Source organism: Leptodactylus fuscus, unplaced genomic scaffold, assembly GCF_031893055.1.
Source record: "Leptodactylus fuscus isolate aLepFus1 unplaced genomic scaffold, aLepFus1.hap2 HAP2_SCAFFOLD_99, whole genome shotgun sequence".
In the NCBI taxonomy this organism is placed as follows: domain Eukaryota; kingdom Metazoa; phylum Chordata; class Amphibia; order Anura; family Leptodactylidae; genus Leptodactylus; species Leptodactylus fuscus.
The window spans coordinates 115,373-143,048 of NW_027441045.1; the positions used below are offsets into that span (position 1 = coordinate 115,373).

A 27,676-nucleotide genomic window follows, 5' to 3' on the forward strand; every position below is an offset into this window, starting at 1 on the left:
AGTCGGCTAAGGAAGAAGTTGAGATGGTTGCCCGTGCCTGGAAGCGAAGCTGCTTTTCAGTCAGCTTCTCTTTTCTTAGGGCGCGTTGTCTGCAAAGATGTTCAGCCTGTGTTGCCCTGTAAATTGGTCTGCAGGTTACTAGCTATGGCTTCCAGCCCGGCGGGAGGCCCAGATACTATGGAAATGAAGCCTGCTATTATTAAAAGTAAAAAGCCACAACGCTGGTGGCCACCACGCCCGCTGCGGCTGCTAAGAGTGATAGCGGTAAGACTGAGAATACTAGGATTTTGCAAGGCCTAAAGAGTGCAAGAGAGAAAGCGAATGTAAAAGAAGCAAGTGTGCAGTGTAAAAAGTGAATGTAAAAATGGCATAGAGGAGAGTGACCCCTGCTGGTGGAAGTGAGGAAAAGCAAAAGCCTACAGCACCTGGTATTCCCAGGCAGTCTCCCTTCCAAGTACTAACCAGGCCCGACCCTGCTTAGCTTCCGAGATCAGACGAGATCGGGCGTGTTCAGGGTGGTGTGGCCATAGGCGGAGACAAATTTCTCACTTACTCCTCTTCTACTTTGCAGCCTGGCTGCTGGCAGCTCTTTGCACTACTTCACGCTAGACCTTTTTCTTCACTTTTTGCCTTCTCTTAAGGGAACTTCATACTCCAACAGGAGCAGTGAAAGAGCTGGGGGCGGCCCTTATACCCACAGGTGTTGTTCAGCAACCAGTCACAGGCCGCAGCCGCCCTCTTTCAAAAGGGCTGGGCGCAAGGTCTGCGCAGGGCTAAGAAACCATCCCGGGGGTGAAAGAAAGAGCAAGCTGGACCAGAGCCCATTGTCCAGGAGTCGGCTAAGGAAGAAGTTGAGATGGTTGCCCGTGCCTGGAAGCGAAGCTGCTTTTCAGTCAGCTTCTCTTTTCTTAGGGCACGTTGTCTGCAAAGATGTTCAGCCTGTGTTGCCCTGTAAATTGGTCTGCAGGTTACTAGCTATGGCTTCCAGCCCGGCGGGAGGCCCAGATACTATGGAAATGAAGCCTGCTATTATTAAAAGTAAAAAGCCACAACGCTGGTGGCCACCACGCCCGCTGCGGCTGCTAAGAGTGATAGCGGTAAGACTGAGAATACTAGGATTTTGCAAGGCCTAAAGAGTGCAAGAGAGAAAGCGAATGTAAAAGAAGCAAGTGTGCAGTGTAAAAAGTGAATGTAAAAATGGCATAGAGGAGAGTGACCCCTGCTGGTGGAAGTGAGGAAAAGCAAAAGCCTACAGCACCTGGTATTCCCAGGCGGTCTCCCATCCAAGTACAAACCAGGCCCGACCCTACTTAGCTTCCGAGATCAGACGAGATCGGGCGTGTTCAGGGTGGTGTGGCCGTAGGCAGAGACAGGCTTCTCACTTACTCCTCTTCTACTTTGCAGCCTGGCTGCTGGCAGCCCTTTGCACTACTTCACGCTAGACCTTTTTCTTCACTTTTTGCCTTCTCTTAAGGGAACTTCATACTCCAACAGGAGCAGTGCAAGAGCTGGGGGCGGCCCTTATACCCACAGGTGTTGTTCAGCAACCAGTCACAGGCCGCAGCCGCCCTCTTTCAAAAGGGCTGGGCGCAAGGTCTGCGCAGGGCTAAGAAACCATCCCGGGGGTGAAAGAAAGAGCAAGCTGGACCAGAGCCCATTGTCCAGTAGTCGGCTAAGGAAGAAGTTGAGATGGTTGCCCGTGCCTGGAAGCGAAGCTGCTTTTCAGTCAGCTTCTCTTTTCTTAGGGCGCGTTGTCTGCAAAGATGTTCAGCCTGTGTTGCCCTGTAAATTGGTCTGCAGGTTACTAGCTATGGCTTCCAGCCCGGCGGGAGGCCCAGATACTATGGAAATGAAGCCTGCTATTATTAAAAGAAAAAAGCCACAACGCTGGTGGCCACCACGCCCGCTGCGGCTGCTAAGAGTGATAGCGGTAAGACTGAGAATACTAGGATTTTGCAAGGCCTAAAGAGTGCAAGAGAGAAAGCGAATGTAAAAGAAGCAAGTGTGCAGTGTAAAAAGTGAATGTAAAAATGGCATAGAGGAGAGTGACCCCTGCTGGTGGAAGTGAGGAAAAGCAAAAGCCTACAGCACCTGGTATTCCCAGGCGGTCTCCCATCCAAGTACTAACCAGGCCCGACCCTGCTTAGCTTCCGAGATCAGACGAGATCGGGCGTGTTCAGGGTGGTGTGGCCGTAGGCAGAGACAGGCTTCTCACTTACTCCTCTTCTACTTTGCAGCCTGGCTGCTGGCAGCTCTTTGCACTACTTCACGCTAGACCTTTTTCTTCACTTTTTGCCTTCTCTTAAGGGAACTTCATACTCCAACAGGAGCAGTGCAAGAGCTGGGGGCGGCCCTTATACCCACAGGTGTTGTTCAGCAACCAGTCACAGGCCGCAGCCGCCCTCTTTCAAAAGGGCTGGGCGCAAGGTCTGCGCAGGGCTAAGAAACCATCCCGGGGGTGAAAGAAAGAGCAAGCTGGACCAGAGCCCATTGTCCAGGAGTCGGCTAAGGAAGAAGTTGAGATGGTTGCCCGTGCCTGGAAGCGAAGCTGCTTTTCAGTCAGCTTCTCTTTTCTTAGGGCGCGTTGTCTGCAAAGATGTTCAGCCTGTGTTGCCCTGTAAATTGGTCTGCAGGTTACTAGCTATGGCTTCCAGCCCGGCGGGAGGCCCAGATACTATGGAAATGAAGCCTGCTATTATTAAAAGTAAAAAGCCACAACGCTGGTGGCCACCACGCCCGCTGCGGCTGCTAAGAGTGATAGCGGTAAGACTGAGAATACTAGGATTTTGCAAGGCCTAAAGAGTGCAAGAGAGAAAGCGAATGTAAAAGAAGCAAGTGTGCAGTGTAAAAAGTGAATGTAAAAATGGCATAGAGGAGAGTGACCCCTGCTGGTGGAAGTGAGGAAAAGCAAAAGCCTACAGCACCTGGTATTCCCAGGCGGTCTCCCATCCAAGTACTAACCAGGCCCGACCCTGCTTAGCTTCCGAGGTCAGACGAGATCGAGCGTGTTCAGGGTGGTGTGGCCATAGGCAGAGACAGGCTTCTCACTTACTCCTCTTCTACTTTGCAGCCTGGCTGCTGGCAGCTCTTTGCACTACTTCACGCTAGACCTTCTTCTTCACTTTTTGCCTTCTCTTAAGGGAACTTCATACTCCAACAGGAGCAGTGCAAGAGCTGGGGGGCGGCCCTTATACCCACAGGTGTTGTTCAGCAACCAGTCACAGGCCGCAGCCGCCCTCTTTCAAAAGGGCTGGGCGCAAGGTCTGCGCAGGGCTAAGAAACCATCCCGGGGGTGAAAGAAAGAGCAAGCTGGACCAGAGCCCATTGTCCAGTAGTCGGCTAAGGAAGAAGTTGAGATGGTTGCCCGTGCCTGGAAGCGAAGCTGCTTTTCAGTCAGCTTCTCTTTTCTTAGGGCGCGTTGTCTGCAAAGATGTTCAGCCTGTGTTGCCCTGTAAATTGGTCTGCAGGTTACTAGCTATGGCTTCCAGCCCGGCGGGAGGCCCAGATACTATGGAAATGAAGCCTGCTATTATTAAAAGTAAAAAGCCACAACGCTGGTGGCCACCACGCCCGCTGCGGCTGCTAAGAGTGATAGCGGTAAGACTGAGAATACTAGGATTTTGCAAGGCCTAAAGAGTGCAAGAGAGAAAGCGAATGTAAAAGAAGCAAGTGTGCAGTGTAAAAAGTGAATGTAAAAATGGCATAGAGGAGAGTGACCCCTGCTGGTGGAAGTGAGGAAAAGCAAAAGCCTACAGCACCTGGTATTCCCAGGCGGTCTCCCATCCAAGTACTAACCAGGCCCGACCCTGCTTAGCTTCCGAGGTCAGACGAGATCGAGCGTGTTCAGGGTGGTGTGGCCATAGGCAGAGACAGGCTTCTCACTTACTCCTCTTCTACTTTGCAGCCTGGCTGCTGGCAGCTCTTTGCACTACTTCACGCTAGACCTTCTTCTTCACTTTTTGCCTTCTCTTAAGGGAACTTCATACTCCAACAGGAGCAGTGCAAGAGCTGGGGGGCGGCCCTTATACCCACAGGTGTTGTTCAGCAACCAGTCACAGGCCGCAGCCGCCCTCTTTCAAAAGGGCTGGGCGCAAGGTCTGCGCAGGGCTAAGAAACCATCCCGGGGGTGAAAGAAAGAGCAAGCTGGACCAGAGCCCATTGTCCAGTAGTCGGCTAAGGAAGAAGTTGAGATGGTTGCCCGTGCCTGGAAGCGAAGCTGCTTTTCAGTCAGCTTCTCTTTTCTTAGGGCGCGTTGTCTGCAAAGATGTTCAGCCTGTGTTGCCCTGTAAATTGGTCTGCAGGTTACTAGCTATGGCTTCCAGCCCGGCGGGAGGCCCAGATACTATGGAAATGAAGCCTGCTATTATTAAAAGTAAAAAGCCACAACGCTGGTGGCCACCACGCCCGCTGCGGCTGCTAAGAGTGATAGCGGTAAGACTGAGAATACTAGGATTTTGCAAGGCCTAAAGAGTGCAAGAGAGAAAGCGAATGTAAAAGATGCAAGTGTGCAGTGTAAAAAGTGAATGTAAAAATGGCATAGAGGAGAGTGACCCCTGCTGGTGGAAGTGAGGAAAAGCAAAAGCCTACAGCACCTGGTATTCCCAGGCGGTCTCCCATCCAAGTACTAACCAGGCCCAACCCTGCTTAGCTTCCGAGATCAGACAAGATCGGGCGTGTTCAGGGTGGTGTGGCCATAGGCAGAGACAGGCTTCTCACTTACTCCTCTTCTACTTTGCAGCCTGGCTGCTGGCAGCTCTTTGCACTACTTCACGCTAGACCTTCTTCTTCACTTTTTGCCTTCTCTTAAGGGAACTTCATACTCCAACAGGAGCAGTGCAAGAGCTGGGGGGCGGCCCTTATACCCACAGGTGTTGTTCAGCAACCAGTCACAGGCCGCAGCCGCCCTCTTTCAAAAGGGCTGGGCGCAAGGTCTGCGCAGGGCTAAGAAACCATCCCGGGGGTGAAAGAAAGAGCAAGCTGGACCAGAGCCCATTGTCCAGTAGTCGGCTAAGGAAGAAGTTGAGATGGTTGCCCGTGCCTGGAAGCGAAGCTGCTTTTCAGTCAGCTTCTCTTTTCTTAGGGCGCGTTGTCTGCAAAGATGTTCAGCCTGTGTTGCCCTGTAAATTGGTCTGCAGGTTACTAGCTATGGCTTCCAGCCCGGCGGGAGGCCCAGATACTATGGAAATGAAGCCTGCTATTATTAAAAGTAAAAAGCCACAACGCTGGTGGCCACCACGCCCGCTGCGGCTGCTAAGAGTGATAGCGGTAAGACTGAGAATACTAGGATTTTGCAAGGCCTAAAGAGTGCAAGAGAGAAAGCGAATGTAAAAGAAGCAAGTGTGCAGTGTAAAAAGTGAATGTAAAAATGGCATAGAGGAGAGTGACCCCTGCTGGTGGAAGTGAGGAAAAGCAAAAGCCTACAGCACCTGGTATTCCCAGGCGGTCTCCCATCCAAGTACTAACCAGGCCCGACCCTGCTTAGCTTCCGAGATCAGATGTGTTCAGGGTGGTGTGGCTGTAGGCAGAGACAGTCTTCTCACTTACTCCTCTTCTACTTTGCAGCCTGGCTGCTGGCAGCTCTTTGCACTACTTCACGCTAGACCTTTTTCTTCACTTTTTGCCTTCTCTTAAGGGAACTTCATACTCCAACAGGAGCAGTGCAAGAGCTGGGGGCGGCCCTTATACCCACAGGTGTTGTTCAGCAACCAGTCACAGGCCGCAGCCGCCCTCTTTCAAAAGGGCTGGGCGCAAGGTCTGCGCAGGGCTAAGAAACCATCCCGGGGGTGAAAGAAAGAGCAAGCTGGACCAGAGCCCATTGTCCAGGAGTCGGCTAAGGAAGAAGTTGAGATGGTTGCCCGTGCCTGGAAGCGAAGCTGCTTTTTAGTCAGCTTCTCTTTTCTTAGGGCGCGTTGTCTGCAAAGATGTTCAGCCTGTGTTGCCCTGTAAATTGGTCTGCAGGTTACTAGCTATGGCTTCCAGCCCGGCGGGAGGCCCAGATACTATGGAAATGAAGCCTGCTATTATTAAAAGTAAAAAGCCACAACGCTGGTGGCCACCACGCCCGCTGCGGCTGCTAAGAGTGATAGCGGTAAGACTGAGAATACTAGGATTTTGCAAGGCCTAAAGAGTGCAAGAGAGAAAGCGAATGTAAAAGAAGCAAGTGTGCAGTGTAAAAAGTGAATGTAAAAATGGCATAGAGGAGAGTGACCCCTGCTGGTGGAAGTGAGGAAAAGCAAAAGCCTACAGCACCTGGTATTCCCAGGCGGTCTCCCATCCAAGTACTAACCAGGCCCGACCCTGCTTAGCTTCCGAGATCAGACGAGATCGGGCGTGTTCAGGGTGGTGTGGCAGTAGGCAGAGACAGGCTTCTCACTTACTCCTCTTCTACTTTGCAGCCTGGCTGCTGGCAGCCCTTTGCACTACTTCACGCTAGACCTTTTTCTTCACTTTTTGCCTTCTCTTAAGGGAACTTCATACTCCAACAGGAGCAGTGCAAGAGCTGGGGGCGGCCCTTATACCCACAGGTGTTGTTCAGCAACCAGTCACAGGCCGCAGCCGCCCTCTTTCAAAAGGGCTGGGCGCAAGGTCTGCGCAGGGCTAAGAAACCATCCCGGGGGTGAAAGAAAGAGCAAGCTGGACCAGAGCCCATTGTCCAGGAGTCGGCTAAGGAAGAAGTTGAGATGGTTGCCCGTGCCTGGAAGCGAAGCTGCTTTTCAGTCAGCTTCTCTTTTCTTAGGGCACGTTGTCTGCAAAGATGTTCAGCCTGTGTTGCCCTGTAAATTGGTCTGCAGGTTACTAGCTATGGCTTCCAGCCCGGCGGGAGGCCCAGATACTATGGAAATGAAGCCTGCTATTATTAAAAGTAAAAAGCCACAACGCTGGTGGCCACCACGCCCGCTGCGGCTGCTAAGAGTGATAGCGGTAAGACTGAGAATACTAGGATTTTGCAAGGCCTAAAGAGTGCAAGAGAGAAAGCGAATGTAAAAGAAGCAAGTGTGCAGTGTAAAAAGTGAATGTAAAAATGGCATAGAGGAGAGTGACCCCTGCTGGTGGAAGTGAGGAAAAGCAAAAGCCTACAGCACCTGGTATTCCCAGGCGGTCTCCCATCCAAGTACTAACCAGGCCCGACCCTGCTTAGCTTCCGAGATCAGACGAGATCGGGCGTGTTCAGGGTGGTGTGGCCGTAGGCGGAGACAAATTTCTCACTTACTCCTCTTCTACTTTGCAGCCTGGCTGCTGGCAGCTCTTTGCACTACTTCACGCTAGACCTTTTTCTTCACTTTTTGCCTTCTCTTAAGGGAACTTCATACTCCAACAGGAGCAGTGCAAGAGCTGGGGGCGGCCCTTATACCCACAGGTGTTGTTCAGCAACCAGTCACAGGCCGCAGCCGCCCTCTTTCAAAAGGGCTGGGCGCAAGGTCTGCGCAGGGCTAAGAAACCATCCCGGGGGTGAAAGAAAGAGCAAGCTGGACCAGAGCCCATTGTCCAGGAGTCGGCTAAGGAAGAAGTTGAGATGGTTGCCCGTGCCTGGAAGCGAAGCTGCTTTTCAGTCAGCTTCTCTTTTCTTAGGGCACGTTGTCTGCAAAGATGTTCAGCCTGTGTTGCCCTGTAAATTGGTCTGCAGGTTACTAGCTATGGCTTCCAGCCCGGCGGGAGGCCCAGATACTATGGAAATGAAGCCTGCTATTATTAAAAGTAAAAAGCCACAACGCTGGTGGCCACCACGCCCGCTGCGGCTGCTAAGAGTGATAGCGGTAAGACTGAGAATACTAGGATTTTGCAAGGCCTAAAGAGTGCAAGAGAGAAAGCGAATGTAAAAGAAGCAAGTGTGCAGTGTAAAAAGTGAATGTAAAAATGGCATAGAGGAGAGTGACCCCTGCTGGTGGAAGTGAGGAAAAGCAAAAGCCTACAGCACCTGGTATTCCCAGGCGGTCTCCCATCCAAGTACTAACCAGGCCCGACCCTGTTTAGCTTCCGAGATCAGACGAGATCGGGCGTGTTCAGGGTGGTGTGGCCGTAGGCGGAGACAAATTTCTCACTTACTCCTCTTCTACTTTGCAGCCTGGCTGCTGGCAGCTCTTTGCACTACTTCACGCTAGACCTTTTTCTTCACTTTTTGCCTTCTCTTAAGGGAACTTCATACTCCAACAGGAGCAGTGCAAGAGCTGGGGGCGGCCCTTATACCCACAGGTGTTGTTCAGCAACCAGTCACAGGCCGCAGCCGCCCTCTTTCAAAAGGGCTGGGCGCAAGGTCTGCGCAGGGCTAAGAAACCATCCCGGGGGTGAAAGAAAGAGCAAGCTGGACCAGAGCCCATTGTCCAGGAGTCGGCTAAGGAAGAAGTTGAGATGGTTGCCCGTGCCTGGAAGCGAAGCTGCTTTTCAGTCAGCTTCTCTTTTCTTAGGGCACGTTGTCTGCAAAGATGTTCAGCCTGTGTTGCCCTGTAAATTGGTCTGCAGGTTACTAGCTATGGCTTCCAGCCCGGCGGGAGGCCCAGATACTATGGAAATGAAGCCTGCTATTATTAAAAGTAAAAAGCCACAACGCTGGTGGCCACCACGCCCGCTGCGGCTGCTAAGAGTGATAGCGGTAAGACTGAGAATACTAGGATTTTGCAAGGCCTAAAGAGTGCAAGAGAGAAAGCGAATGTAAAAGAAGCAAGTGTGCAGTGTAAAAAGTGAATGTAAAAATGGCATAGAGGAGAGTGACCCCTGCTGGTGGAAGTGAGGAAAAGCAAAAGCCTACAGCACCTGGTATTCCCAGGCGGTCTCCCATCCAAGTACTAACCAGGCCCGACCCTGCTTAGCTTCCGAGATCAGACGAGATCGGGCGTGTTCAGGGTGGTGTGGCCGTAGGCAGAGACAGGCTTCTCACTTACTCCTCTTCTACTTTGCAGCCTGGCTGCTGGCAGCTCTTTGCACTACTTCACGCTAGACCTTCTTCTTCACTTTTTGCCTTCTCTTAAGGGAACTTCATACTCCAACAGGAGCAGTGCAAGAGCTGGGGGGCGGCCCTTATACCCACAGGTGTTGTTCAGCAACCAGTCACAGGCCGCAGCCGCCCTCTTTCAAAAGGGCTGGGCGCAAGGTCTGCGCAGGGCTAAGAAACCATCCCGGGGGTGAAAGAAAGAGCAAGCTGGACCAGAGCCCATTGTCCAGTAGTCGGCTAAGGAAGAAGTTGAGATGGTTGCCCGTGCCTGGAAGCGAAGCTGCTTTTCAGTCAGCTTCTCTTTTCTTAGGGCGCGTTGTCTGCAAAGATGTTCAGCCTGTGTTGCCCTGTAAATTGGTCTGCAGGTTACTAGCTATGGCTTCCAGCCCGGCGGGAGGCCCAGATACTATGGAAATGAAGCCTGCTATTATTAAAAGTAAAAAGCCACAACGCTGGTGGCCACCACGCCCGCTGCGGCTGCTAAGAGTGATAGCGGTAAGACTGAGAATACTAGGATTTTGCAAGGCCTAAAGAGTGCAAGAGAGAAAGCGAATGTAAAAGAAGCAAGTGTGCAGTGTAAAAAGTGAATGTAAAAATGGCATAGAGGAGAGTGACCCCTGCTGGTGGAAGTGAGGAAAAGCAAAAGCCTACTGCACCTGGTATTCCCAGGCGGTCTCCCATCCAAGTACTAACCAGGCCCGACCCTGCTTAGCTTCCGAGATCAGACGAGATCGGGCGTGTTCAGGGTGGTGTGGCTGTAGGCAGAGACAGTCTTCTCACTTACTCCTCTTCTACTTTGCAGCCTGGCTGCTGGCAGCTCTCTGCACTACTTCACGCTAGACCTTTTTCTTCACTTTTTGCCTTCTCTTAAGGGAACTTCATACTCCAACAGGAGCAGTGCAAGAGCTGGGGGCGGCCCTTATACCCACAGGTGTTGTTCAGCAACCAGTCACAGGCCGCAGCCGCCCTCTTTCAAAAGGGCTGGGCGCAAGGTCTGCGCAGGGCTAAGAAACCATCCCGGGGGTGAAAGAAAGAGCAAGCTGGACCAGAGCCCATTGTCCAGGAGTCGGCTAAGGAAGAAGTTGAGATGGTTGCCCGTGCCTGGAAGCGAAGCTGCTTTTCAGTCAGCTTCTCTTTTCTTAGGGCGCGTTGTCTGCAAAGATGTTCAGCCTGTGTTGCCCTGTAAATTGGTCTGCAGGTTACTAGCTATGGCTTCCAGCCCGGCGGGAGGCCCAGATACTATGGAAATGAAGCCTGCTATTATTAAAAGTAAAAAGCCACAACGCTGGTGGCCACCACGCCCGCTGCGGCTGCTAAGAGTGATAGCGGTAAGACTGAGAATACTAGGATTTTGCAAGGCCTAAAGAGTGCAAGAGAGAAAGCGAATGTAAAAGAAGCAAGTGTGCAGTGTAAAAAGTGAATGTAAAAATGGCATAGAGGAGAGTGACCCCTGCTGGTGGAAGTGAGGAAAAGCAAAAGCCTACAGCACCTGGTATTCCCAGGCGGTCTCCCATCCAAGTACTAACCAGGCCCGACCCTGCTTAGCTTCCGAGATCAGACGAGATCGGGCGTGTTCAGGGTGGTGTGGCTGTAGGCAGAGACAGGCTTCTCACTTACTCCTCTTCTACTTTGCAGCCTGGCTGCTGGCAGCCCTTTGCACTACTTCACGCTAGACCTTTTTCTTCACTTTTTGCCTTCTCTTAAGGGAACTTCATACTCCAACAGGAGCAGTGCAAGAGCTGGGGGCGGCCCTTATACCCACAGGTGTTGTTCAGCAACCAGTCACAGGCCGCAGCCGCCCTCTTTCAAAAGGGCTGGGCGCAAGGTCTGCGCAGGGCTAAGAAACCATCCCGGGGGTGAAAGAAAGAGCAAGCTGGACCAGAGCCCATTGTCCAGGAGTCGGCTAAGGAAGAAGTTGAGATGGTTGCCCGTGCCTGGAAGCGAAGCTGCTTTTCAGTCAGCTTCTCTTTTCTTAGGGCGCGTTGTCTGCAAAGATGTTCAGCCTGTGTTGCCCTGTAAATTGGTCTGCAGGTTACTAGCTATGGCTTCCAGCCCGGCGGGAGGCCCAGATACTATGGAAATGAAGCCTGCTATTATTAAAAGTAAAAAGCCACAACGCTGGTGGCCACCACGCCCGCTGCGGCTGCTAAGAGTGATAGCGGTAAGACTGAGAATACTAGGATTTTGCAAGGCCTAAAGAGTGCAAGAGAGAAAGCGAATGTAAAAGAAGCAAGTGTGCAGTGTAAAAAGTGAATGTAAAAATGGCATAGAGGAGAGTGACCCCTGCTGGTGGAAGTGAGGAAAAGCAAAAGCCTACAGCACCTGGTATTCCCAGGCGGTCTCCCATCCAAGTACTAACCAGGCCCGACCCTGCTTAGCTTCCGAGATCAGACGAGATCGGGCGTGTTCAGGGTGGTGTGGCCGTAGGCAGAGACAGGCTTCTCACTTACTCCTCTTCTACTTTGCAGCCTGGCTGCTGGCAGCTCTTTGCACTACTTCACGCTAGACCTTTTTCTTCACTTTTTGCCTTCTCTTAAGGGAACTTCATACTCCAACAGGAGCAGTGCAAGAGCTGGGGGCGGCCCTTATACCCACAGGTGTTGTTCAGCAACCAGTCACAGGCCGCAGCCGCCCTCTTTCAAAAGGGCTGGGCGCAAGGTCTGCGCAGGGCTAAGAAACCATCCCGGGGGTGAAAGAAAGAGCAAGCTGGACCAGAGCCCATTGTCCAGGAGTCGGCTAAGGAAGAAGTTGAGATGGTTGCCCGTGCCTGGAAGCGAAGCTGCTTTTCAGTCAGCTTCTCTTTTCTTAGGGCACGTTGTCTGCAAAGATGTTCAGCCTGTGTTGCCCTGTAAATTGGTCTGCAGGTTACTAGCTATGGCTTCCAGCCCGGCGGGAGGCCCAGATACTATGGAAATGAAGCCTGCTATTATTAAAAGTAAAAAGCCACAACGCTGGTGGCCACCACGCCCGCTGCGGCTGCTAAGAGTGATAGCGGTAAGACTGAGAATACTAGGATTTTGCAAGGCCTAAAGAGTGCAAGAGAGAAAGCGAATGTAAAAGAAGCAAGTGTGCAGTGTAAAAAGTGAATGTAAAAATGGCATAGAGGAGAGTGACCCCTGCTGGTGGAAGTGAGGAAAAGCAAAAGCCTACAGCACCTGGTATTCCCAGGCGGTCTCCCATCCAAGTACTAACCAGGCCCGACCCTGTTTAGCTTCCGAGATCAGACGAGATCGGGCGTGTTCAGGGTGGTGTGGCCGTAGGCGGAGACAAATTTCTCACTTACTCCTCTTCTACTTTGCAGCCTGGCTGCTGGCAGCTCTTTGCACTACTTCACGCTAGACCTTTTTCTTCACTTTTTGCCTTCTCTTAAGGGAACTTCATACTCCAACAGGAGCAGTGCAAGAGCTGGGGGCGGCCCTTATACCCACAGGTGTTGTTCAGCAACCAGTCACAGGCCGCAGCCGCCCTCTTTCAAAAGGGCTGGGCGCAAGGTCTGCGCAGGGCTAAGAAACCATCCCGGGGGTGAAAGAAAGAGCAAGCTGGACCAGAGCCCATTGTCCAGGAGTCGGCTAAGGAAGAAGTTGAGATGGTTGCCCGTGCCTGGAAGCGAAGCTGCTTTTCAGTCAGCTTCTCTTTTCTTAGGGCACGTTGTCTGCAAAGATGTTCAGCCTGTGTTGCCCTGTAAATTGGTCTGCAGGTTACTAGCTATGGCTTCCAGCCCGGCGGGAGGCCCAGATACTATGGAAATGAAGCCTGCTATTATTAAAAGTAAAAAGCCACAACGCTGGTGGCCACCACGCCCGCTGCGGCTGCTAAGAGTGATAGCGGTAAGACTGAGAATACTAGGATTTTGCAAGGCCTAAAGAGTGCAAGAGAGAAAGCGAATGTAAAAGAAGCCAGTGTGCAGTGTAAAAAGTGAATGTAAAAATGGCATAGAGGAGAGTGACCCCTGCTGGTGGAAGTGAGGAAAAGCAAAAGCCTACAGCACCTGGTATTCCCAGGCGGTCTCCCATCCAAGTACTAACCAGGCCCGACCCTGCTTAGCTTCCGAGATCAGACGAGATCGGGCGTGTTCAGGGTGGTGTGGCCGTAGGCAGAGACAAACTTCTCACTTACTCCTCTTCTACTTTGCAGCCTGGATGCTGGCAGCTCTTTGCACTACTTCACGCTAGACCTTTTTCTTCACTTTTTGCCTTCTCTTAAGGGAACTTCATACTCCAACAGGAGCAGTGCAAGAGCTGGGGGGCGGCCCTTATACCCACAGGTGTTGTTCAGCAACCAGTCACAGGCCGCAGCCGCCCTCTTTCAAAAGGGCTGGGCGCAAGGTCTGCGCAGGGCTAAGAAACCATCCCGGGGGTGAAAGAAAGAGCAAGCTGGACCAGAGCCCATTGTCCAGGAGTCGGCTAAGGAAGAAGTTGAGATGGTTGCCCGTGCCTGGAAGCGAAGCTGCTTTTCAGTCAGCTTCTCTTTTCTTAGGGCACGTTGTCTGCAAAGATGTTCAGCCTGTGTTGCCCTGTAAATTGGTCTGCAGGTTACTAGCTATGGCTTCCAGCCCGGCGGGAGGCCCAGATACTATGGAAATAAAGCCTGCTATTATTAAAAGTAAAAAGCCACAACGCTGGTGGCCACCACGCCCGCTGCGGCTGCTAAGAGTGATAGCGGTAAGACTGAGAATACTAGGATTTTGCAAGGCCTAAAGAGTGCAAGAGAGAAAGCGAATGTAAAAGAAGCAAGTGTGCAGTGTAAAAAGTGAATGTAAAAATGGCATAGAGGAGAGTGACCCCTGCTGGTGGAAGTGAGGAAAAGCAAAAGCCTACAGCACCTGGTATTCCCAGGCGGTCTCCCATCCAAGTACTAACCAGGCCCGACCCTGCTTAGCTTCCGAGATCAGACGAGATCGGGCGTGTTCAGGGTGGTGTGGCCGTAGGCAGAGACAGGCTTCTCACTTACTCCTCTTCTACTTTGCAGCCTGGCTGCTGGCAGCTCTTTGCACTACTTCACGCTAGACCTTCTTCTTCACTTTTTGCCTTCTCTTAAGGGAACTTCATACTCCAACAGGAGCAGTGCAAGAGCTGGGGGGCGGCCCTTATACCCACAGGTGTTGTTCAGCAACCAGTCACAGGCCGCAGCCGCCCTCTTTCAAAAGGGCTGGGCGCAAGGTCTGCGCAGGGCTAAGAAACCATCCCGGGGGTGAAAGAAAGAGCAAGCTGGACCAGAGCCCATTGTCCAGTAGTCGGCTAAGGAAGAAGTTGAGATGGTTGCCCGTGCCTGGAAGCGAAGCTGCTTTTCAGTCAGCTTCTCTTTTCTTAGGGCGCGTTGTCTGCAAAGATGTTCAGCCTGTGTTGCCCTGTAAATTGGTCTGCAGGTTACTAGCTATGGCTTCCAGCCCGGCGGGAGGCCCAGACACTATGGAAATGAAGCCTGCTATTATTAAAAGTAAAAAGCCACAACGCTGGTGGCCACCACGCCCGCTGCGGCTGCTAAGAGTGATAGCGGTAAGACTGAGAATACTAGGATTTTGCAAGGCCTAAAGAGTGCAAGAGAGAAAGCGAATGTAAAAGAAGCAAGTGTGCAGTGTAAAAAGTGAATGTAAAAATGGCATAGAGGAGAGTGACCCCTGCTGGTGGAAGTGAGGAAAAGCAAAAGCCTACAGCACCTGGTATTCCCAGGCGGTCTCCCATCCAAGTACTAACCAGGCCCGACCCTGCTTAGCTTCCGAGATCAGGCGTGTTCAGGGTGGTGTGGCCGTAGGCAGAGACAGGCTTCTCACTTACTCCTCTTCTACTTTGCAGCCTGGCTGCTGGCAGCCCTTTGCACTACTTCACGCTAGACCTTTTTCTTCACTTTTTGCCTTCTCTTAAGGGAACTTCATACTCCAACAGGAGCAGTGCAAGAGCTGGGGGCGGCCCTTATACCCACAGGTGTTGTTCAGCAACCAGTCACAGGCCGCAGCCGCCCTCTTTCAAAAGGGCTGGGCGCAAGGTCTGCGCAGGGCTAAGAAACCATCCCGGGGGTGAAAGAAAGAGCAAGCTGGACCAGAGCCCATTGTCCAGGAGTCGGCTAAGGAAGAAGTTGAGATGGTTGCCCGTGCCTGGAAGCGAAGCTGCTTTTCAGTCAGCTTCTCTTTTCTTAGGGCACGTTGTCTGCAAAGATGTTCAGCCTGTGTTGCCCTGTAAATTGGTCTGCAGGTTACTAGCTATGGCTTCCAGCCCGGCGGGAGGCCCAGATACTATGGAAATGAAGCCTGCTATTATTAAAAGTAAAAAGCCACAACGCTGGTGGCCACCACGCCCGCTGCGGCTGCTAAGAGTGATAGCGGTAAGACTGAGAATACTAGGATTTTGCAAGGCCTAAAGAGTGCAAGAGAGAAAGCGAATGTAAAAGAAGCCAGTGTGCAGTGTAAAAAGTGAATGTAAAAATGGCATAGAGGAGAGTGACCCCTGCTGGTGGAAGTGAGGAAAAGCAAAAGCCTACAGCACCTGGTATTCCCAGGCGGTCTCCCATCCAAGTACTAACCAGGCCCGACCCTGCTTAGCTTCCGAGATCAGACGAGATCGGGCGTGTTCAGGGTGGTGTGGCTGTAGGCAGAGACAGTCTTCTCACTTACTCCTCTTCTACTTTGCAGCCTGGCTGCTGGCAGCTCTCTGCACTACTTCACGCTAGACCTTTTTCTTCACTTTTTGCCTTCTCTTAAGGGAACTTCATACTCCAACAGGAGCAGTGCAAGAGCTGGGGGCGGCCCTTATACCCACAGGTGTTGTTCAGCAACCAGTCACAGGCCGCAGCCGCCCTCTTTCAAAAGGGCTGGGCGCAAGGTCTGCGCAAGGCTAAGAAACCATCCCGGGGGTGAAAGAAAGAGCAAGCTGGACCAGAGCCCATTGTCCAGGAGTCGGCTAAGGAAGAAGTTGAGATGGTTGCCCGTGCCTGGAAGCGAAGCTGCTTTTCAGTCAGCTTCTCTTTTCTTAGGGCGCGTTGTCTGCAAAGATGTTCAGCCTGTGTTGCCCTGTAAATTGGTCTGCAGGTTACTAGCTATGGCTTCCAGCCCGGCGGGAGGCCCAGATACTATGGAAATGAAGCCTGCTATTATTAAAAGTAAAAAGCCACAACGCTGGTGGCCACCACGCCCGCTGCGGCTGCTAAGAGTGATAGCGGTAAGACTGAGAATACTAGGATTTTGCAAGGCCTAAAGAGTGCAAGAGAGAAAGCGAATGTAAAAGAAGCAAGTGTGCAGTGTAAAAAGTGAATGTAAAAATGGCATAGAGGAGAGTGACCCCTGCTGGTGGAAGTGAGGAAAAGCAAAAGCCTACAGCACCTGGTATTCCCAGGCGGTCTCCCATCCAAGTACTAACCAGGCCCGACCCTGCTTAGCTTCCGAGATCAGACGAGATCGGGCGTGTTCAGGGTGGTGTGGCTGTAGGCAGAGACAGTCTTCTCACTTACTCCTCTTCTACTTTGCAGCCTGGCTGCTGGCAGCTCTCTGCACTACTTCACGCTAGACCTTTTTCTTCACTTTTTGCCTTCTCTTAAGGGAACTTCATACTCCAACAGGAGCAGTGCAAGAGCTGGGGGCGGCCCTTATACCCACAGGTGTTGTTCAGCAACCAGTCACAGGCCGCAGCCGCCCTCTTTCAAAAGGGCTGGGCGCAAGGTCTGCGCAGGGCTAAGAAACCATCCCGGGGGTGAAAGAAAGAGCAAGCTGGACCAGAGCCCATTGTCCAGGAGTCGGCTAAGGAAGAAGTTGAGATGGTTGCCCGTGCCTGGAAGCGAAGCTGCTTTTCAGTCAGCTTCTCTTTTCTTAGGGCACGTTGTCTGCAAAGATGTTCAGCCTGTGTTGCCCTGTAAATTGGTCTGCAGGTTACTAGCTATGGCTTCCAGCCCGGCGGGAGGCCCAGATACTATGGAAATGAAGCCTGCTATTATTAAAAGTAAAAAGCCACAACGCTGGTGGCCACCACGCCCGCTGCGGCTGCTAAGAGTGATAGCGGTAAGACTGAGAATACTAGGATTTTGCAAGGCCTAAAGAGTGCAAGAGAGAAAGCGAATGTAAAAGAAGCAAGTGTGCAGTGTAAAAAGTGAATGTAAAAATGGCATAGAGGAGAGTGACCCCTGCTGGTGGAAGTGAGGAAAAGCAAAAGCCTACAGCACCTGGTATTCCCAGGCGGTCTCCCATCCAAGTACTAACCAGGCCCGACCCTGCTTAGCTTCCGAGATCAGACGAGATCGGGCGTGTTCAGGGTGGTGTGGCCGTAGGCAGAGACAGGCTTCTCACTTACTCCTCTTCTACTTTGCAGCCTGGCTGCTGGCAGCTCTTTGCACTACTTCACGCTAGACCTTCTTCTTCACTTTTTGCCTTCTCTTAAGGGAACTTCATACTCCAACAGGAGCAGTGCAAGAGCTGGGGGGCGACCCTTATACCCACAGGTGTTGTTCAGCAACCAGTCACAGGCCGCAGCCGCCCTCTTTCAAAAGGGCTGGGCGCAAGGTCTGCGCAGGGCTAAGAAACCATCCCGGGGGTGAAAGAAAGAGCAAGCTGGACCAGAGCCCATTGTCCAGTAGTCGGCTAAGGAAGAAGTTGAGATGGTTGCCCGTGCCTGGAAGCGAAGCTGCTTTTCAGTCAGCTTCTCTTTTCTTAGGGCGCGTTGTCTGCAAAGATGTTCAGCCTGTGTTGCCCTGTAAATTGGTCTGCAGGTTACTAGCTATGGCTTCCAGCCCGGCGGGAGGCCCAGATACTATGGAAATGAAGCCTGCTATTATTAAAAGTAAAAAGCCACAACGCTGGTGGCCACCACGCCCGCTGCGGCTGCTAAGAGTGATAGCGGTAAGACTGAGAATACTAGGATTTTGCAAGGCCTAAAGAGTGCAAGAGAGAAAGCGAATGTAAAAGAAGCAAGTGTGCAGTGTAAAAAGTGAATGTAAAAATGGCATAGAGGAGAGTGACCCCTGCTGGTGGAAGTGAGGAAAAGCAAAAGCCTACAGCACCTGGTATTCCCAGGCAGTCTCCCTTCCAAGTACTAACCAGGCCCGACCCTGCTTAGCTTCCGAGATCAGACGAGATCGGGCGTGTTCAGGGTGGTGTGGCCATAGGCGGAGACAAATTTCTCACTTACTCCTCTTCTACTTTGCAGCCTGGCTGCTGGCAGCTCTTTGCACTACTTCACGCTAGACCTTTTTCTTCACTTTTTGCCTTCTCTTAAGGGAACTTCATACTCCAACAGGAGCAGTGCAAGAGCTGGGGGCGGCCCTTATACCCACAGGTGTTGTTCAGCAACCAGTCACAGGCCGCAGCCGCCCTCTTTCAAAAGGGCTGGGCGCAAGGTCTGCGCAGGGCTAAGAAACCATCCCGGGGGTGAAAGAAAGAGCAAGCTGGACCAGAGCCCATTGTCCAGGAGTCGGCTAAGGAAGAAGTTGAGATGGTTGCCCGTGCCTGGAAGCGAAGCTGCTTTTCAGTCAGCTTCTCTTTTCTTAGGGCACGTTGTCTGCAAAGATGTTCAGCCTGTGTTGCCCTGTAAATTGGTCTGCAGGTTACTAGCTATGGCTTCCAGCCCGGCGGGAGGCCCAGATACTATGGAAATGAAGCCTGCTATTATTAAAAGTAAAAAGCCACAACGCTGGTGGCCACCATGCCCGCTGCGGCTGCTAAGAGTGATAGCGGTAAGACTGAGAATACTAGGATTTTGCAAGGCCTAAAGAGTGCAAGAGAGAAAGCGAATGTAAAAGAAGCAAGTGTGCAGTGTAAAAAGTGAATGTAAAAATGGCATAGAGGAGAGTGACCCCTGCTGGTGGAAGTGAGGAAAAGCAAAAGCCTACAGCACCTGGTATTCCCAGGCGGTCTCCCATCCAAGTACTAACCAGGCACAACCCTGCTTAGCTTCCGAGATCAGACGAGATCGGGCGTGTTCAGGGTGGTGTGGCCGTAGGCAGAGACAGGCTTCTCACTTACTCCTCTTCTACTTTGCAGCCTGGCTGCTGGCAGCCCTTTGCACTACTTCACGCTAGACCTTTTTCTTCACTTTTTGCCTTCTCTTAAGGGAACTTCATACTCCAACAGGAGCAGTGCAAGAGCTGGGGGCGGCCCTTATACCCACAGGTGTTGTTCAGCAACCAGTCACAGGCCGCAGCCGCCCTCTTTCAAAAGGGCTGGGCGCAAGGTCTGCGCAGGGCTAAGAAACCATCCCGGGGGTGAAAGAAAGAGCAAGCTGGACCAGAGCCCATTGTCCAGGAGTCGGCTAAGGAAGAAGTTGAGATGGTTGCCCGTGCCTGGAAGCGAAGCTGCTTTTCAGTCAGCTTCTCTTTTCTTAGGGCACGTTGTCTGCAAAGATGTTCAGCCTGTGTTGCCCTGTAAATTGGTCTGCAGGTTACTAGCTATGGCTTCCAGCCCGGCGGGAGGCCCAGATACTATGGAAATGAAGCCTGCTATTATTAAAAGTAAAAAGCCACAACGCTGGTGGCCACCACGCCCGCTGCGGCTGCTAAGAGTGATAGCGGTAAGACTGAGAATACTAGGATTTTGCAAGGCCTAAAGAGTGCAAGAGAGAAAGCGAATGTAAAAGAAGCAAGTGTGCAGTGTAAAAAGTGAATGTAAAAATGGCATAGAGGAGAGTGACCCCTGCTGGTGGAAGTGAGGAAAAGCAAAAGCCTACAGCACCTGGTATTCCCAGGCGGTCTCCCATCCAAGTACTAACCAGGCCCGACCCTGCTTAGCTTCCGAGATCAGACGAGATCGGGCGTGTTCAGGGTGGTGTGGCTGTAGGCAGAGACAGTCTTCTCACTTACTCCTCTTCTACTTTGCAGCCTGGCTGCTGGCAGCTCTCTGCACTACTTCACGCTAGACCTTTTTCTTCACTTTTTGCCTTCTCTTAAGGGAACTTCATACTCCAACAGGAGCAGTGCAAGAGCTGGGGGCGGCCCTTATACCCACAGGTGTTGTTCAGCAACCAGTCACAGGCCGCAGCCGCCCTCTTTCAAAAGGGCTGGGCGCAAGGTCTGCGCAGGGCTAAGAAACCATCCCGGGGGTGAAAGAAAGAGCAAGCTGGACCAGAGCCCATTGTCCAGGAGTCGGCTAAGGAAGAAGTTGAGATGGTTGCCCGTGCCTGGAAGCGAAGCTGCTTTTCAGTCAGCTTCTCTTTTCTTAGGGCGCGTTGTCTGCAAAGATGTTCAGCCTGTGTTGCCCTGTAAATTGGTCTGCAGGTTACTAGCTATGGCTTCCAGCCCGGCGGGAGGCCCAGATACTATGGAAATGAAGCCTGCTATTATTAAAAGTAAAAAGCCACAACGCTGGTGGCCACCACGCCCGCTGCGGCTGCTAAGAGTGATAGCGGTAAGACTGAGAATACTAGGATTTTGCAAGGCCTAAAGAGTGCAAGAGAGAAAGCGAATGTAAAAGAAGCAAGTGTGCAGTGTAAAAAGTGAATGTAAAAATGGCATAGAGGAGAGTGACCCCTGCTGGTGGAAGTGAGGAAAAGCAAAAGCCTACAGCACCTGGTATTCCCAGGCGGTCTCCCATCCAAGTACTAACCAGGCCCGACCCTGCTTAGCTTCCGAGATCAGACGAGAAAGGTCGTGTTCAGGGTGGTGTGGCCGTAGGCAGAGACAGGCTTCTCACTTACTCCTCTTCTACTTTGCAGCCTGGCTGCTGGCAGCCCTTTGCACTACTTCACGCTAGACCTTTTTCTTCACTTTTTGCCTTCTCTTAAGGGAACTTCATACTCCAACAGGAGCAGTGCAAGAGCTGGGGGCGGCCCTTATACCCACAGGTGTTGTTCAGCAACCAGTCACAGGCCGCAGCCGCCCTCTTTCAAAAGGGCTGGGCGCAAGGTCTGCGCAGGGCTAAGAAACCATCCCGGGGGTGAAAGAAAGAGCAAGCTGGACCAGAGCCCATTGTCCAGGAGTCGGCTAAGGAAGAAGTTGAGATGGTTGCCCGTGCCTGGAAGCGAAGCTGCTTTTCAGTCAGCTTCTCTTTTCTTAGGGCACGTTGTCTGCAAAGATGTTCAGCCTGTGTTGCCCTGTAAATTGGTCTGCAGGTTACTAGCTATGGCTTCCAGCCCGGCGGGAGGCCCAGATACTATGGAAATGAAGCCTGCTATTATTAAAAGTAAAAAGCCACAACGCTGGTGGCCACCACGCCCGCTGCGGCTGCTAAGAGTGATAGCGGTAAGACTGAGAATACTAGGATTTTGCAAGGCCTAAAGAGTGCAAGAGAGAAAGCGAATGTAAAAGAAGCAAGTGTGCAGTGTAAAAAGTGAATGTAAAAATGGCATAGAGGAGAGTGACCCCTGCTGGTGGAAGTGAGGAAAAGCAAAAGCCTACAGCACCTGGTATTCCCAGGCGGTCTCCCATCCAAGTACTAACCAGGCCCGACCCTGCTTAGCTTCCGAGATCAGACGAGATCGGGCGTGTTCAGGGTGGTGTGGCCGTAGGCAGAGACAGGCTTCTCACTTACTCCTCTTCTACTTTGCAGCCTGGCTGCTGGCAGCTCTTTGCACTACTTCACGCTAGACCTTCTTCTTCACTTTTTGCCTTCTCTTAAGGGAACTTCATACTCCAACAGGAGCAGTGCAAGAGCTGGGGGGCGACCCTTATACCCACAGGTGTTGTTCAGCAACCAGTCACAGGCCGCAGCCGCCCTCTTTCAAAAGGGCTGGGCGCAAGGTCTGCGCAGGGCTAAGAAACCATCCCGGGGGTGAAAGAAAGAGCAAGCTGGACCAGAGCCCATTGTCCAGTAGTCGGCTAAGGAAGAAGTTGAGATGGTTGCCCGTGCCTGGAAGCGAAGCTGCTTTTCAGTCAGCTTCTCTTTTCTTAGGGCGCGTTGTCTGCAAAGATGTTCAGCCTGTGTTGCCCTGTAAATTGGTCTGCAGGTTACTAGCTATGGCTTCCAGCCCGGCGGGAGGCCCAGATACTATGGAAATGAAGCCTGCTATTATTAAAAGTAAAAAGCCACAACGCTGGTGGCCACCACGCCCGCTGCGGCTGCTAAGAGTGATAGCGGTAAGACTGAGAATACTAGGATTTTGCAAGGCCTAAAGAGTGCAAGAGAGAAAGCGAATGTAAAAGAAGCAAGTGTGCAGTGTAAAAAGTGAATGTAAAAATGGCATAGAGGAGAGTGACCCCTGCTGGTGGAAGTGAGGAAAAGCAAAAGCCTACAGCACCTGGTATTCCCAGGCAGTCTCCCTTCCAAGTACTAACCAGGCCCGACCCTGCTTAGCTTCCGAGATCAGACGAGATCGGGCGTGTTCAGGGTGGTGTGGCCATAGGCGGAGACAAATTTCTCACTTACTCCTCTTCTACTTTGCAGCCTGGCTGCTGGCAGCTCTTTGCACTACTTCACGCTAGACCTTTTTCTTCACTTTTTGCCTTCTCTTAAGGGAACTTCATACTCCAACAGGAGCAGTGCAAGAGCTGGGGGCGGCCCTTATACCCACAGGTGTTGTTCAGCAACCAGTCACAGGCCGCAGCCGCCCTCTTTCAAAAGGGCTGGGCGCAAGGTCTGCGCAGGGCTAAGAAACCATCCCGGGGGTGAAAGAAAGAGCAAGCTGGACCAGAGCCCATTGTCCAGGAGTCGGCTAAGGAAGAAGTTGAGATGGTTGCCCGTGCCTGGAAGCGAAGCTGCTTTTCAGTCAGCTTCTCTTTTCTTAGGGCACGTTGTCTGCAAAGATGTTCAGCCTGTGTTGCCCTGTAAATTGGTCTGCAGGTTACTAGCTATGGCTTCCAGCCCGGCGGGAGGCCCAGATACTATGGAAATGAAGCCTGCTATTATTAAAAGTAAAAAGCCACAACGCTGGTGGCCACCATGCCCGCTGCGGCTGCTAAGAGTGATAGCGGTAAGACTGAGAATACTAGGATTTTGCAAGGCCTAAAGAGTGCAAGAGAGAAAGCGAATGTAAAAGAAGCAAGTGTGCAGTGTAAAAAGTGAATGTAAAAATGGCATAGAGGAGAGTGACCCCTGCTGGTGGAAGTGAGGAAAAGCAAAAGCCTACAGCACCTGGTATTCCCAGGCGGTCTCCCATCCAAGTACTAACCAGGCACAACCCTGCTTAGCTTCCGAGATCAGACGAGATCGGGCGTGTTCAGGGTGGTGTGGCCGTAGGCAGAGACAGGCTTCTCACTTACTCCTCTTCTACTTTGCAGCCTGGCTGCTGGCAGCCCTTTGCACTACTTCACGCTAGACCTTTTTCTTCACTTTTTGCCTTCTCTTAAGGGAACTTCATACTCCAACAGGAGCAGTGCAAGAGCTGGGGGCGGCCCTTATACCCACAGGTGTTGTTCAGCAACCAGTCACAGGCCGCAGCCGCCCTCTTTCAAAAGGGCTGGGCGCAAGGTCTGCGCAGGGCTAAGAAACCATCCCGGGGGTGAAAGAAAGAGCAAGCTGGACCAGAGCCCATTGTCCAGGAGTCGGCTAAGGAAGAAGTTGAGATGGTTGCCCGTGCCTGGAAGCGAAGCTGCTTTTCAGTCAGCTTCTCTTTTCTTAGGGCACGTTGTCTGCAAAGATGTTCAGCCTGTGTTGCCCTGTAAATTGGTCTGCAGGTTACTAGCTATGGCTTCCAGCCCGGCGGGAGGCCCAGATACTATGGAAATGAAGCCTGCTATTATTAAAAGTAAAAAGCCACAACGCTGGTGGCCACCACGCCCGCTGCGGCTGCTAAGAGTGATAGCGGTAAGACTGAGAATACTAGGATTTTGCAAGGCCTAAAGAGTGCAAGAGAGAAAGCGAATGTAAAAGAAGCAAGTGTGCAGTGTAAAAAGTGAATGTAAAAATGGCATAGAGGAGAGTGACCCCTGCTGGTGGAAGTGAGGAAAAGCAAAAGCCTACAGCACCTGGTATTCCCAGGCGGTCTCCCATCCAAGTACTAACCAGGCCCGACCCTGCTTAGCTTCCGAGATCAGACGAGATCGGGCGTGTTCAGGGTGGTGTGGCTGTAGGCAGAGACAGTCTTCTCACTTACTCCTCTTCTACTTTGCAGCCTGGCTGCTGGCAGCTCTCTGCACTACTTCACGCTAGACCTTTTTCTTCACTTTTTGCCTTCTCTTAAGGGAACTTCATACTCCAACAGGAGCAGTGCAAGAGCTGGGGGCGGCCCTTATACCCACAGGTGTTGTTCAGCAACCAGTCACAGGCCGCAGCCGCCCTCTTTCAAAAGGGCTGGGCGCAAGGTCTGCGCAGGGCTAAGAAACCATCCCGGGGGTGAAAGAAAGAGCAAGCTGGACCAGAGCCCATTGTCCAGGAGTCGGCTAAGGAAGAAGTTGAGATGGTTGCCCGTGCCTGGAAGCGAAGCTGCTTTTCAGTCAGCTTCTCTTTTCTTAGGGCGCGTTGTCTGCAAAGATGTTCAGCCTGTGTTGCCCTGTAAATTGGTCTGCAGGTTACTAGCTATGGCTTCCAGCCCGGCGGGAGGCCCAGATACTATGGAAATGAAGCCTGCTATTATTAAAAGTAAAAAGCCACAACGCTGGTGGCCACCACGCCCGCTGCGGCTGCTAAGAGTGATAGCGGTAAGACTGAGAATACTAGGATTTTGCAAGGCCTAAAGAGTGCAAGAGAGAAAGCGAATGTAAAAGAAGCAAGTGTGCAGTGTAAAAAGTGAATGTAAAAATGGCATAGAGGAGAGTGACCCCTGCTGGTGGAAGTGAGGAAAAGCAAAAGCCTACAGCACCTGGTATTCCCAGGCGGTCTCCCATCCAAGTACTAACCAGGCCCGACCCTGCTTAGCTTCCGAGATCAGACGAGAAAGGTCGTGTTCAGGGTGGTGTGGCCGTAGGCAGAGACAGGCTTCTCACTTACTCCTCTTCTACTTTGCAGCCTGGCTGCTGGCAGCCCTTTGCACTACTTCACGCTAGACCTTTTTCTTCACTTTTTGCCTTCTCTTAAGGGAACTTCATACTCCAACAGGAGCAGTGCAAGAGCTGGGGGCGGCCCTTATACCCACAGGTGTTGTTCAGCAACCAGTCACAGGCCGCAGCCGCCCTCTTTCAAAAGGGCTGGGCGCAAGGTCTGCGCAGGGCTAAGAAACCATCCCGGGGGTGAAAGAAAGAGCAAGCTGGACCAGAGCCCATTGTCCAGGAGTCGGCTAAGGAAGAAGTTGAGATGGTTGCCCGTGCCTGGAAGCGAAGCTGCTTTTCAGTCAGCTTCTCTTTTCTTAGGGCACGTTGTCTGCAAAGATGTTCAGCCTGTGTTGCCCTGTAAATTGGTCTGCAGGTTACTAGCTATGGCTTCCAGCCCGGCGGGAGGCCCAGATACTATGGAAATGAAGCCTGCTATTATTAAAAGTAAAAAGCCACAACGCTGGTGGCCACCACGCCCGCTGCGGCTGCTAAGAGTGATAGCGGTAAGACTGAGAATACTAGGATTTTGCAAGGCCTAAAGAGTGCAAGAGAGAAAGCGAATGTAAAAGAAGCAAGTGTGCAGTGTAAAAAGTGAATGTAAAAATGGCATAGAGGAGAGTGACCCCTGCTGGTGGAAGTGAGGAAAAGCAAAAGCCTACAGCACCTGGTATTCCCAGGCGGTCTCCCATCCAAGTACTAACCAGGCCCGACCCTGCTTAGCTTCCGAGATCAGACGAGATCGGGCGTGTTCAGGGTGGTGTGGCCGTAGGCAGAGACAGGCTTCTCACTTACTCCTCTTCTACTTTGCAGCCTGGCTGCTGGCAGCTCTTTGCACTACTTCACGCTAGACCTTCTTCTTCACTTTTTGCCTTCTCTTAAGGGAACTTCATACTCCAACAGGAGCAGTGCAAGAGCTGGGGGGCGACCCTTATACCCACAGGTGTTGTTCAGCAACCAGTCACAGGCCGCAGCCGCCCTCTTTCAAAAGGGCTGGGCGCAAGGTCTGCGCAGGGCTAAGAAACCATCCCGGGGGTGAAAGAAAGAGCAAGCTGGACCAGAGCCCATTGTCCAGTAGTCGGCTAAGGAAGAAGTTGAGATGGTTGCCCGTGCCTGGAAGCGAAGCTGCTTTTCAGTCAGCTTCTCTTTTCTTAGGGCGCGTTGTCTGCAAAGATGTTCAGCCTGTGTTGCCCTGTAAATTGGTCTGCAGGTTACTAGCTATGGCTTCCAGCCCGGCGGGAGGCCCAGATACTATGGAAATGAAGCCTGCTATTATTAAAAGTAAAAAGCCACAACGCTGGTGGCCACCACGCCCGCTGCGGCTGCTAAGAGTGATAGCGGTAAGACTGAGAATACTAGGATTTTGCAAGGCCTAAAGAGTGCAAGAGAGAAAGCGAATGTAAAAGAAGCAAGTGTGCAGTGTAAAAAGTGAATGTAAAAATGGCATAGAGGAGAGTGACCCCTGCTGGTGGAAGTGAGGAAAAGCAAAAGCCTACAGCACCTGGTATTCCCAGGCAGTCTCCCTTCCAAGTACTAACCAGGCCCGACCCTGCTTAGCTTCCGAGATCAGACGAGATCGGGCGTGTTCAGGGTGGTGTGGCCATAGGCGGAGACAAATTTCTCACTTACTCCTCTTCTACTTTGCAGCCTGGCTGCTGGCAGCTCTTTGCACTACTTCACGCTAGACCTTTTTCTTCACTTTTTGCCTTCTCTTAAGGGAACTTCATACTCCAACAGGAGCAGTGCAAGAGCTGGGGGCGGCCCTTATACCCACAGGTGTTGTTCAGCAACCAGTCACAGGCCGCAGCCGCCCTCTTTCAAAAGGGCTGGGCGCAAGGTCTGCGCAGGGCTAAGAAACCATCCCGGGGGTGAAAGAAAGAGCAAGCTGGACCAGAGCCCATTGTCCAGGAGTCGGCTAAGGAAGAAGTTGAGATGGTTGCCCGTGCCTGGAAGCGAAGCTGCTTTTCAGTCAGCTTCTCTTTTCTTAGGGCACGTTGTCTGCAAAGATGTTCAGCCTGTGTTGCCCTGTAAATTGGTCTGCAGGTTACTAGCTATGGCTTCCAGCCCGGCGGGAGGCCCAGATACTATGGAAATGAAGCCTGCTATTATTAAAAGTAAAAAGCCACAACGCTGGTGGCCACCATGCCCGCTGCGGCTGCTAAGAGTGATAGCGGTAAGACTGAGAATACTAGGATTTTGCAAGGCCTAAAGAGTGCAAGAGAGAAAGCGAATGTAAAAGAAGCAAGTGTGCAGTGTAAAAAGTGAATGTAAAAATGGCATAGAGGAGAGTGACCCCTGCTGGTGGAAGTGAGGAAAAGCAAAAGCCTACAGCACCTGGTATTCCCAGGCGGTCTCCCATCCAAGTACTAACCAGGCACAACCCTGCTTAGCTTCCGAGATCAGACGAGATCGGGCGTGTTCAGGGTGGTGTGGCCGTAGGCAGAGACAGGCTTCTCACTTACTCCTCTTCTACTTTGCAGCCTGGCTGCTGGCAGCCCTTTGCACTACTTCACGCTAGACCTTTTTCTTCACTTTTTGCCTTCTCTTAAGGGAACTTCATACTCCAACAGGAGCAGTGCAAGAGCTGGGGGCGGCCCTTATACCCACAGGTGTTGTTCAGCAACCAGTCACAGGCCGCAGCCGCCCTCTTTCAAAAGGGCTGGGCGCAAGGTCTGCGCAGGGCTAAGAAACCATCCCGGGGGTGAAAGAAAGAGCAAGCTGGACCAGAGCCCATTGTCCAGGAGTCGGCTAAGGAAGAAGTTGAGATGGTTGCCCGTGCCTGGAAGCGAAGCTGCTTTTCAGTCAGCTTCTCTTTTCTTAGGGCACGTTGTCTGCAAAGATGTTCAGCCTGTGTTGCCCTGTAAATTGGTCTGCAGGTTACTAGCTATGGCTTCCAGCCCGGCGGGAGGCCCAGATACTATGGAAATGAAGCCTGCTATT

General features: G+C 52.1%; 31 non-coding genes and 2 pseudogenes across 31 annotated transcripts; all 33 read right to left on the minus strand.

Annotated features, from left to right (window-relative positions):
* Nucleotides 1-413: 413 nt before the first annotated feature.
* Nucleotides 414-532, minus strand: LOC142189376 (5S ribosomal RNA). The gene has a single exon (XR_012713551.1). It is a non-coding gene; the product is annotated as a 5S ribosomal RNA (ribosomal RNA).
* Nucleotides 533-1,246: 714 nt separating this feature from the next.
* Nucleotides 1,247-1,365, minus strand: LOC142189338 (5S ribosomal RNA). The gene has a single exon (XR_012713516.1). It is a non-coding gene; the product is annotated as a 5S ribosomal RNA (ribosomal RNA).
* Nucleotides 1,366-2,079: 714 nt separating this feature from the next.
* On the minus strand, nucleotides 2,080-2,198 carry LOC142189067 (5S ribosomal RNA). Its single transcript, XR_012713264.1, has one exon. It is a non-coding gene; the product is annotated as a 5S ribosomal RNA (ribosomal RNA).
* Nucleotides 2,199-2,912: 714 nt separating this feature from the next.
* On the minus strand, nucleotides 2,913-3,031 carry LOC142189331 (5S ribosomal RNA). Its single transcript, XR_012713509.1, has one exon. It is a non-coding gene; the product is annotated as a 5S ribosomal RNA (ribosomal RNA).
* Nucleotides 3,032-3,746: 715 nt separating this feature from the next.
* On the minus strand, nucleotides 3,747-3,865 carry LOC142189332 (5S ribosomal RNA). The gene has a single exon (XR_012713510.1). It is a non-coding gene; the product is annotated as a 5S ribosomal RNA (ribosomal RNA).
* A 715-nt stretch (nucleotides 3,866-4,580) lies between these two features.
* On the minus strand, nucleotides 4,581-4,699 carry LOC142189305 (5S ribosomal RNA). Its single transcript, XR_012713486.1, has one exon. It is a non-coding gene; the product is annotated as a 5S ribosomal RNA (ribosomal RNA).
* Nucleotides 4,700-5,414: 715 nt separating this feature from the next.
* On the minus strand, nucleotides 5,415-5,523 carry LOC142189456 (5S ribosomal RNA; annotated as a pseudogene).
* Nucleotides 5,524-6,237: 714 nt separating this feature from the next.
* Nucleotides 6,238-6,356, minus strand: LOC142189264 (5S ribosomal RNA). The gene has a single exon (XR_012713447.1). It is a non-coding gene; the product is annotated as a 5S ribosomal RNA (ribosomal RNA).
* Nucleotides 6,357-7,070: 714 nt separating this feature from the next.
* Nucleotides 7,071-7,189, minus strand: LOC142189069 (5S ribosomal RNA). Its single transcript, XR_012713265.1, has one exon. It is a non-coding gene; the product is annotated as a 5S ribosomal RNA (ribosomal RNA).
* Nucleotides 7,190-7,903: 714 nt separating this feature from the next.
* LOC142189221 (5S ribosomal RNA) lies at nucleotides 7,904-8,022 on the minus strand. Its single transcript, XR_012713407.1, has one exon. It is a non-coding gene; the product is annotated as a 5S ribosomal RNA (ribosomal RNA).
* Nucleotides 8,023-8,736: 714 nt separating this feature from the next.
* Nucleotides 8,737-8,855, minus strand: LOC142189070 (5S ribosomal RNA). The gene has a single exon (XR_012713266.1). It is a non-coding gene; the product is annotated as a 5S ribosomal RNA (ribosomal RNA).
* A 715-nt stretch (nucleotides 8,856-9,570) lies between these two features.
* Nucleotides 9,571-9,689, minus strand: LOC142189299 (5S ribosomal RNA). The gene has a single exon (XR_012713480.1). It is a non-coding gene; the product is annotated as a 5S ribosomal RNA (ribosomal RNA).
* Nucleotides 9,690-10,403: 714 nt separating this feature from the next.
* On the minus strand, nucleotides 10,404-10,522 carry LOC142189205 (5S ribosomal RNA). Its single transcript, XR_012713392.1, has one exon. It is a non-coding gene; the product is annotated as a 5S ribosomal RNA (ribosomal RNA).
* Nucleotides 10,523-11,236: 714 nt separating this feature from the next.
* On the minus strand, nucleotides 11,237-11,355 carry LOC142189072 (5S ribosomal RNA). The gene has a single exon (XR_012713268.1). It is a non-coding gene; the product is annotated as a 5S ribosomal RNA (ribosomal RNA).
* Nucleotides 11,356-12,069: 714 nt separating this feature from the next.
* LOC142189222 (5S ribosomal RNA) lies at nucleotides 12,070-12,188 on the minus strand. The gene has a single exon (XR_012713408.1). It is a non-coding gene; the product is annotated as a 5S ribosomal RNA (ribosomal RNA).
* Nucleotides 12,189-12,902: 714 nt separating this feature from the next.
* On the minus strand, nucleotides 12,903-13,021 carry LOC142189073 (5S ribosomal RNA). The gene has a single exon (XR_012713269.1). It is a non-coding gene; the product is annotated as a 5S ribosomal RNA (ribosomal RNA).
* Nucleotides 13,022-13,736: 715 nt separating this feature from the next.
* Nucleotides 13,737-13,855, minus strand: LOC142189074 (5S ribosomal RNA). The gene has a single exon (XR_012713270.1). It is a non-coding gene; the product is annotated as a 5S ribosomal RNA (ribosomal RNA).
* Nucleotides 13,856-14,570: 715 nt separating this feature from the next.
* Nucleotides 14,571-14,679, minus strand: LOC142189428 (5S ribosomal RNA; annotated as a pseudogene).
* A 714-nt stretch (nucleotides 14,680-15,393) lies between these two features.
* On the minus strand, nucleotides 15,394-15,512 carry LOC142189206 (5S ribosomal RNA). Its single transcript, XR_012713393.1, has one exon. It is a non-coding gene; the product is annotated as a 5S ribosomal RNA (ribosomal RNA).
* Nucleotides 15,513-16,226: 714 nt separating this feature from the next.
* Nucleotides 16,227-16,345, minus strand: LOC142189207 (5S ribosomal RNA). Its single transcript, XR_012713394.1, has one exon. It is a non-coding gene; the product is annotated as a 5S ribosomal RNA (ribosomal RNA).
* A 714-nt stretch (nucleotides 16,346-17,059) lies between these two features.
* On the minus strand, nucleotides 17,060-17,178 carry LOC142189075 (5S ribosomal RNA). Its single transcript, XR_012713271.1, has one exon. It is a non-coding gene; the product is annotated as a 5S ribosomal RNA (ribosomal RNA).
* Nucleotides 17,179-17,893: 715 nt separating this feature from the next.
* LOC142189377 (5S ribosomal RNA) lies at nucleotides 17,894-18,012 on the minus strand. Its single transcript, XR_012713552.1, has one exon. It is a non-coding gene; the product is annotated as a 5S ribosomal RNA (ribosomal RNA).
* A 714-nt stretch (nucleotides 18,013-18,726) lies between these two features.
* Nucleotides 18,727-18,845, minus strand: LOC142189315 (5S ribosomal RNA). The gene has a single exon (XR_012713494.1). It is a non-coding gene; the product is annotated as a 5S ribosomal RNA (ribosomal RNA).
* A 714-nt stretch (nucleotides 18,846-19,559) lies between these two features.
* Nucleotides 19,560-19,678, minus strand: LOC142189208 (5S ribosomal RNA). Its single transcript, XR_012713395.1, has one exon. It is a non-coding gene; the product is annotated as a 5S ribosomal RNA (ribosomal RNA).
* A 714-nt stretch (nucleotides 19,679-20,392) lies between these two features.
* LOC142189411 (5S ribosomal RNA) lies at nucleotides 20,393-20,511 on the minus strand. The gene has a single exon (XR_012713583.1). It is a non-coding gene; the product is annotated as a 5S ribosomal RNA (ribosomal RNA).
* Nucleotides 20,512-21,225: 714 nt separating this feature from the next.
* LOC142189076 (5S ribosomal RNA) lies at nucleotides 21,226-21,344 on the minus strand. Its single transcript, XR_012713272.1, has one exon. It is a non-coding gene; the product is annotated as a 5S ribosomal RNA (ribosomal RNA).
* A 715-nt stretch (nucleotides 21,345-22,059) lies between these two features.
* On the minus strand, nucleotides 22,060-22,178 carry LOC142189378 (5S ribosomal RNA). The gene has a single exon (XR_012713553.1). It is a non-coding gene; the product is annotated as a 5S ribosomal RNA (ribosomal RNA).
* Nucleotides 22,179-22,892: 714 nt separating this feature from the next.
* On the minus strand, nucleotides 22,893-23,011 carry LOC142189316 (5S ribosomal RNA). The gene has a single exon (XR_012713495.1). It is a non-coding gene; the product is annotated as a 5S ribosomal RNA (ribosomal RNA).
* A 714-nt stretch (nucleotides 23,012-23,725) lies between these two features.
* Nucleotides 23,726-23,844, minus strand: LOC142189209 (5S ribosomal RNA). Its single transcript, XR_012713396.1, has one exon. It is a non-coding gene; the product is annotated as a 5S ribosomal RNA (ribosomal RNA).
* A 714-nt stretch (nucleotides 23,845-24,558) lies between these two features.
* LOC142189412 (5S ribosomal RNA) lies at nucleotides 24,559-24,677 on the minus strand. Its single transcript, XR_012713584.1, has one exon. It is a non-coding gene; the product is annotated as a 5S ribosomal RNA (ribosomal RNA).
* Nucleotides 24,678-25,391: 714 nt separating this feature from the next.
* LOC142189077 (5S ribosomal RNA) lies at nucleotides 25,392-25,510 on the minus strand. Its single transcript, XR_012713273.1, has one exon. It is a non-coding gene; the product is annotated as a 5S ribosomal RNA (ribosomal RNA).
* Nucleotides 25,511-26,225: 715 nt separating this feature from the next.
* LOC142189379 (5S ribosomal RNA) lies at nucleotides 26,226-26,344 on the minus strand. The gene has a single exon (XR_012713554.1). It is a non-coding gene; the product is annotated as a 5S ribosomal RNA (ribosomal RNA).
* Nucleotides 26,345-27,058: 714 nt separating this feature from the next.
* LOC142189317 (5S ribosomal RNA) lies at nucleotides 27,059-27,177 on the minus strand. Its single transcript, XR_012713496.1, has one exon. It is a non-coding gene; the product is annotated as a 5S ribosomal RNA (ribosomal RNA).
* Between the last annotated feature and the right edge of the window lie 499 nt (nucleotides 27,178-27,676).